The sequence below is a fragment of the Prinia subflava genome, chromosome 2 (assembly GCF_021018805.1).
Source record: "Prinia subflava isolate CZ2003 ecotype Zambia chromosome 2, Cam_Psub_1.2, whole genome shotgun sequence".
NCBI lineage: Eukaryota > Metazoa > Chordata > Aves > Passeriformes > Cisticolidae > Prinia > Prinia subflava.
The window spans coordinates 82,358,423-82,366,040 of NC_086248.1; positions in this window are offsets into that span (position 1 = coordinate 82,358,423).

The window sequence follows — 7,618 nt, forward strand, 5'->3', positions numbered from 1 at the left end:
TGACATGCTTTCTATTTTCTTGGGAAGGACTTTACTGAGAGGATGAAAATGTTCCATATAAAAAGATAACTCAGTAAGATATATGAGGTCTCTTAGTTGATGGATTTCTGTTTGCTCAGTAGCAGATGTGCCCCTTTGTCTCAGAAGATGACAAGTCTCAAATTGGGCTTCTCTGTGGGAGTAAGAAAAGGCAAATAACATTTAGTGTTCCTAGGACAAATCCATCCCAAGTTCAGTTGGAGTCTTAGACTGCTATGGGAGAGCATTCCTTTAAAGACTAAAAATTCAGATTCAACTTTTTGGTCAACTCATTTCTTGAAATTTCTTAGAGATCTGAGCTTAAACATACTACGTTTCACTGTTGCACAGTTTTGAATAGAAATTTCTCTGATGTTAATGCTTTCATGTTAGAACTTCTACAGATTTTTTTTTTTTTAACTTTTACAGATCTTTTTTTCCCACTTACTAATATAGTTTTTTAGCTAAGTGGAAAAGGAGAATGGAATCCTCCATGATATTAATACTTCAGGGTAATAACCTGCCTGAATAGTCAGTGTTACTGTAGAATGGGCATCTTTACTAACAACCTGAAGATTTTTGAGTCTACAAATCTGTAACTCCTTTGAACTTTCTTGTAGGATTTGTTTGTACTGCATAACCTCTTCATGCTTTCTTCATGGGCTGCAATTTTAATTCCCTGTTCTACTGGCGAGACTTCTGGTACTCCATGGACTCCAGTCCCATGAACACTTCTTGGTGTAGATCTTTTACGTTTAGTGGATAATCTCCCTCAAGTACAAGGGTTTATTCCTTGTATCGAAGTGAAGCACACACAGAGGTTTTTCAAAGAGAAGGATAACAACTTGCACAGCTACATCAAAGTGTAAATCAAGGCAGCTTTTTTTCCCTGAATTATCACTACTTGCCATTCATGCATCCACTTGGTTATGAATTCTAGTCATGTTTTCAGTTTAATTGAAATAACTGTGTAGAATTCAGCAGCCTGGGAATAACTTCACTTGTTGACTTTGTATTCTTAGTGTGAGAAATTTGAATGAATGATGAAATTTGTTCATATATTTGACATAACTTGTCAACATTTTAAAATTACATTGTCTTGATTTCATTGCCACCTGGTAACTAATGCAAAGATACTTATGCAGAACACAGAGTGGGAAGTACCTCTTCCACCTGGCATCTTCCTGTTGTGTCAAATTTGGCTTGATTTCATTTTTGTGACTTCTTCTCTAACAGAGGCAAAGTAGTCCATGTCAGTTCTCAAATCTGTTCTCTGAGCAAAATACAGATCTGTTTTAAGTGCTCCTCATTAATGTGTTACATGGAATAGGGGGTAATGAAGTAGCAAATATAAATGATGTCACTCTGACCTCAGAAGTCTCATATTAGGGGTTAAGTACTATGACAGTCTCCTCTTAATAGGCTGGATCTTCTTGTGGCTATTTGAGCCTGCCTGCAAACCTTTGCAAGACTTGGCCAAAATATCCATCATTTTTGTGGCCCTAAATGTGAATCTGATACTGATGCTCCTATTTGGGTGGTTTAGAAAAAGACAAACCAAAACACAAAAGCAACAACAAAAAAATCCAAAACCACAAAACCAAACAAACTGTTAAAGTATTGATTCTTTTAGCACATCAGAGGCTGGCTGTTAGTGGCTAGGTAGTTTCTTGGTGTCGTGTGTAAAGTGGAGTTCAGTCAGCCGCTTCATCTCTGAGCTTTTGTTGTATACTGTCAGCCATAATCACTGGCTTGAATCTTAAAAAGTAAAATTAGTCCCAGAAAACCAGTCATTTTTCTTTGGCACTTTGAGTGGAAACCAAAAGCAATAGGAGCTCGAGATTAGTTCCAGCATTGAACGAGACTATAGTAGGCAACTTTTACCTCTGGAAGATGAAGCTAAAAGCAATGCTGCCTATCATTAGGTATAGGCCTACAATGGCAAAAAAAAAAGAAGGCCACAATGCTAAGCGGTTTTTAATTATCAACTAATTTGCAGTTTGTTGGCTTGATGATTGTCTGAAAGCTTGTTGCTTTTAGCTCTGTGTAGTTCTTTTTTAGCTCTAAACAGAAAATGAAGTTGGAGGGAGCTGCACTGGTGCAGGTAAGCAACTCCATGGGTTACTCCCAGAGATGAAGGCAATTTGACAAAACCACAAGAAAGGACACCCAAAGTCACTGAATTTATGCAGTCTAATCCAAGTAAGTATGCAATTTATGCAGCTGAGGCTCCACCTCTCATGTCTTTGTAACGCGTTTTCCCTGAGTGCCTATCTGAACTTGTCCTGCCTGTGTTTGTTTGGGCTGTTGCTGTACAGATCTGACTTAGCTCTTCTTGGTTTGTGCTGTCTCATGTTCGTACCTGGCTGCTTCTCTGTTGATCAAAACACGAGCGACTTTTGCATTTTAGCATGACTGTGCCTCCTGTTTGTGTTCAGTTCACTCTTGGTGCTCATCTCTCATTTCCATCATTCACTCTCTCACTTCACCAGTACTGCCGTGCTTTTAGCTCTTCGTACATCTGAAAGGTCAAGTTCTCCCAAAGACTTCACATTTCTTTCTTCAAAAATCTTAAAATTCTCTTTGCTGTGATGTCTTGATTTAAGGACTGCTGGGGATTACTGAGATATTCCTTCTGATTCTTCCTTGAGTTTCCTTATTTGTTTGTGTGCAGCTTGACTGAAAAAGTCCTTGCTGTGCTGATCAGTGATTGCTGTGATAAGTGCCTGAATTAATATCAACTAATGCTTGCATCAGCACCTGCTTTTAAACCTAACAAAGACTGGTGAGAGTTCAGGTCATGGGGATGGGCTGATAGGAGAAAAAAAATGGACATTTTCCCACAGTTGGGTAATCTTTCTCTAAAAGCAGCTATTCTTCCCAGTAAAGGATGAAAAACACTGTAGTAAGAATGAACACACATTCTAAAGACTTGTGGCAACCAATTCAAACAATCTTGTTGGATATAATCTTTCCTGTTGTGTCAAGTCTGCTTCAGAAATAACTTTGACCCTGGTTTTCTGCTTTCTCAGACTTCTGGAGTCTAAGGTGAGTCATGGGGAAGTTGAGTCTATGGTACAATAGTATGTAGTGTTGTAAGGACCCTGCCCTTGAACTTTAAAAAGCTGGAATCAAATTCATGAGACCCCTGATGGCAATGCTGGAAGTTCATCTGATCTTTAAATATAGATATACTGATTTTTCTGGCCTTTTTCAGGTGACTTTTGCAATATGTTTGGTAGATGAGGGATATTTTTGAACAAATATTATTCAGAGAACTTAAGTGCAAGGTTCTGTCAGAAAATGACATCGTGTCCTGCCTTTATCATTTTGAAAGAGCTGCAAAACTGAAGTGAAAGAAATTGGACAGAAATTCGTAGAAGTAAAATTCTGTCTTGTGAGATAAAACTCTAGTCTTGGAAGTTACCATCCAGGACTTAGAATCCAAAGTTATTTGTGTATATTATATTCCTTGCAAGACTTATGTTTTCTCAAAAATTCCCTGAATTGTCTTTTTAAAAATGTGCAAAAAGAGAAACTGTGGTGAAAATGCATCATTCTATACTGATGTATTTTAGCTACTTGTTTGGGGGTGAACATGTAGATGAGTAAATAGCCTACATTTAGAAGTTAGTTGGAAACTTTGAAGTAAATGCATTTTAACTTTGAACTAAAATGCATATTTAAATTGCATTAATGAAGAGATATTTCCCATTATTTTTGTGGTAACTCCATTCCCATCAAACAAATTCTTTGAATATTGTTTTTATTTTGTTTGGCAGGTTACTCAGATGCAAAATAGTGGATGCCTGCCTAATCTTCAAATAATTTACATTATTTAATTTGTTGTTAGTAGGGGAAACTGAATGATGTGAGGAAATTTTTTTAGTCCTTTATGCAGTGGTCATCTTAATAAATGCATCTATTTTTAATGGTACAACAAGGATTTTGGCCTGGGTATGTAAAGCAGATATGTTTTCCTAATGTGTTTTAAATAATATTTCAACTCTGGGAGCAAAAAATGTATGAAATGAAACCAAAATACTTTTTCCAGCACCAATCAATCTGCATTTACTTTGGAAGGAGATAGTTTTTGGAAATGCTCTGCTAACACAGTGTCAAGGTGTTTGAAAGTGTGGTGCTTTACAAGAATGTCTCAGTCTCTGCTCTTAGTAATTTTTACTTTATGCTGGCTGTGAAATTTTTAAATGGTGAAATATATTTTACATTCATCTCTTCATTCCTATTTGTCCTTACCTTAAAAATATGTAGGAAGTTCCATGCTGCTGCTTCAGAGATTTACAGCTACTGCATTTAACTTCACACTCTTATTTATTAAAAAAACCCCCAGAGGTCCAAGCATGGGAGTAATTGCAGCAACTTCTTTACATGCTGTTATTTCAAGTGCTGCTTATGTGAACTGAAAAAAAGCCCCAAAACCCAACAAAGACCAACTACGTTACATCTTTAAGATGAGACTTAACATACGATCTTAGTAGCTCCTATGCTTTGAACTGCATTAAATATAAAAATTTATATTAAATGAAGGGGAAGGAGAAAAATATGTACCAAATGGGGTATTGTGGTTTCACTGACTTGAAGCCATTGTACAGCTGTCTTCCAGTTCAGCCTGCAGTACTGAAATATTTGAAAGATCTGTCTTGGAGAAGCAAGCAGGGCATCCACTCAGAAGAGAACCGGTCTGCACTGCTCCCTTTTACTTGACTCAACAGACTCCCTGAGAGCATAGCAGAGCATAGCATAGCAGCATGAGAGCTGTGAGAGACTGCCTCACATATATATGGAATGAAGAGCAAAAACGTGTGTTAGTTATCCTGGGAGGGGGAAATGGGTGTGTGAGATACTCAATCGCTTCTCCGTTCGAGTGGAGAGAATGGAGCACGGCATTTAAGTGCACTATGTGAATGCTTGTAGGATGTTGGATTGTTTTTCTCTGGTTCACTAGCATAAACAAGTGAGGTGCCAGAACTATTTTATGCCAGTATGCAACGTGAGATCTGGCACTGAAGAGCCTACACACTTCTGGGGATTCATGAAGTTTGAAATGGAAAGGCTGGTGTTCACTGCAGGTGATGCTTTCTGCTTTCTTCACCTTGCACCAAGCAGTGCTTTCACTCACATGGCTGGGTCCTTAAATGCCCGACAGTTCCAAAACAAAACTTGTTTTAGGCAGTGTTTAAGAGAGTAGAACTTAGAGTTTTAGAAGTTCTAACTTACAGGGGGTGAAGATTGTCTTCAAGTTGTAGTACGTTCAGGTGAATATGAAATTAAGGTGAAGTTCTACTACCTGTGTTCATACTGAATGGTATATCTGGGAAATACTTTTTGTACTTGTGGAACATGTTCTTGATACAGAGGTTTAGTCTGTGCTGGTCAGAGAGCCCCTTCCCTGAGTGTAGACCCTTGCACATGGCAGCTGTTGCTATATAGCATTCTAGGTCCTGAATTGAAGAAAAGGATTTTTGTTGGTTTGGGGCTTTTTTTACAGAACGTGTGCCTTTGGTTCTTTGGTTTCACTTCCAGTGCTCACATGGATTTTTACACACATTACTGCTGCTGGACTGTTAATGGTCTGATGTGGAATCCATGAACTCTTGGTCAGAAGCAGCCATTGTAAAAGGCGTGGGGTGCACTTCAGTACTGCAGAGTGAAGCTTTCTGTACACACTGGAGGTTTTTCATATGAACTGAGCTCTTCCAGCAGGAAATTATTTCACAGGAGCACAACCTGAGTAGGTTTCATTATGGAATACCTGCCACTAAATTCATACTTGTGAAAAAGCACATTGTTTGCAGGAAGGCCTATCTTGATGCACTGACAGAAACAGGGAAAAGGAGTAAATTTATATGGAGTATCATACATGTCTGTGATACTGTGTGTAGTTCTGCAGATGGGGAGGCTGAGGTACTGTGAAAAGCTGTACATCCTGTATAGTATGGCAGTAGGTGTGCTCATGTAGTGACAGCTGTTGCCTGACAGCCCCTTCCAGTAAATCCTTCATCCTTCCACAAGAGGAAGTGCTTTGTGCTCAGCAGACCAAAACCTGCTCCTCAGGTTCCAATTCAGTGCATGTAAATTGTTCTCAGAGATAAGCCCTGGCAAAGGCAGATGTCGCTGGTGGGATGCTGTCTTTTTGGTAACCCAAAGGGTGGATGTGGTAGTGGTGTGGTGGGATGCCATTTTATTTTTTTGGGTTTCTCCTTTGCTTCCTGTTGGGCTGCCTGGCTGTGCTGTCTGTATTGCAGATCTCCCACTTCAGGGATGTTTCAGTAACACAAGGTCTCTCTTGAGCTACAGCCATCCAAACTTCAGCAGTCTGCCATGATTTAATACCATGCTGAACCTCTCCAGCGCATACAAGGGGAAGAGCAAGGTCTGGGTCTCTTGCTGGGAAAGGTTTTGAGGAGTAGGCTGGAAAAGAAAATCCTTTGGAAGTTGTCATTCTCTAGGACAGAAATGGGGCAGATGAATGACATAAAGGGAAGAATGCAGATTGAAAGGAGCAGTTAGTGTGAGTGAGCTTCTGGAGAGACAACAAACCTGGAGTTTGTTTTTCTGTGGATTGTATGTAGCGTTTAACTCTCTGGGGGAAGCTGCGTGCTCTTGTTCTTGCAGCTATGACAGCAGCAGGAATTAGTGGATAATTGTTGTCATTAAAAATAGTGGGAGAAACCAGCTTTGCTGATCAGCTGTGGGGGGCAGGGCCCGGGTGCCTCCTTCCCCTGAAACCTACCCCTGAAATGTCACGTGAGCCAAGCAGTAGCTAATTACAGCGTTTATAATGACATTAACCTTTAATCACATAGTCCATTAGTGGACTAAGAGCATTAAAAAAGTAACAAAACCCCCACCAAACCCTGTCACTGTGTCCTCTGCAATTACATTTTGCCACCACCAGGACTTTAGGCTGATGGCAGAAACTTCAGACATACTCACAGTAAAAGATATTGTGTCAGAAACTTGTTCCCTTAGACATTCTCTCTCTTGACAGCTGCCCTCCAGGTCAAGGGAGTATTTTCTTAGTGCTGAGTGAAAGGTAACTTTAAAGGTCAGATTATCCATCAGTCTTGTGGGAGCTGCTGAGGTAAAGCTGCTGCTGAGGTGTCTGCCTTTTAAACATACCTGTAAATCTGGCCCTGATTCTGTAAATAATGAGGTTATATTTAAAGTGCATTATGTCAGACCAATTCCAGTGGCAACAAACCTTTTAATGAAAAAGCATAAAGCAAGAGAACTTCTTAACAATAAATGTCTTCCTACACTTAGCACATTGGGGTGCATAATCACCCCTCTGCATGGTTTTCAGCATAATATGTGTGGTATTGAGGAACTGGCAAGCTACTTGGCATTTGTAGAGCATCAAACAGTAGATGACTAAGTCAGTCAGTGCATCTAAATAATTATATATAAGAAATGCTTGTGAAAATTAACCCCTCCATCTTATAGAAATAACCATGGCAATCTGTGTGGAGATAGCAGCTATTACTGCCCACATACAGATTGGTTTTGTTTCCCTACCTAACCCTGAGGTAAACAGAGTAACTGGCACAGAATATGAAGTGTTTTCTTTACTACTTAA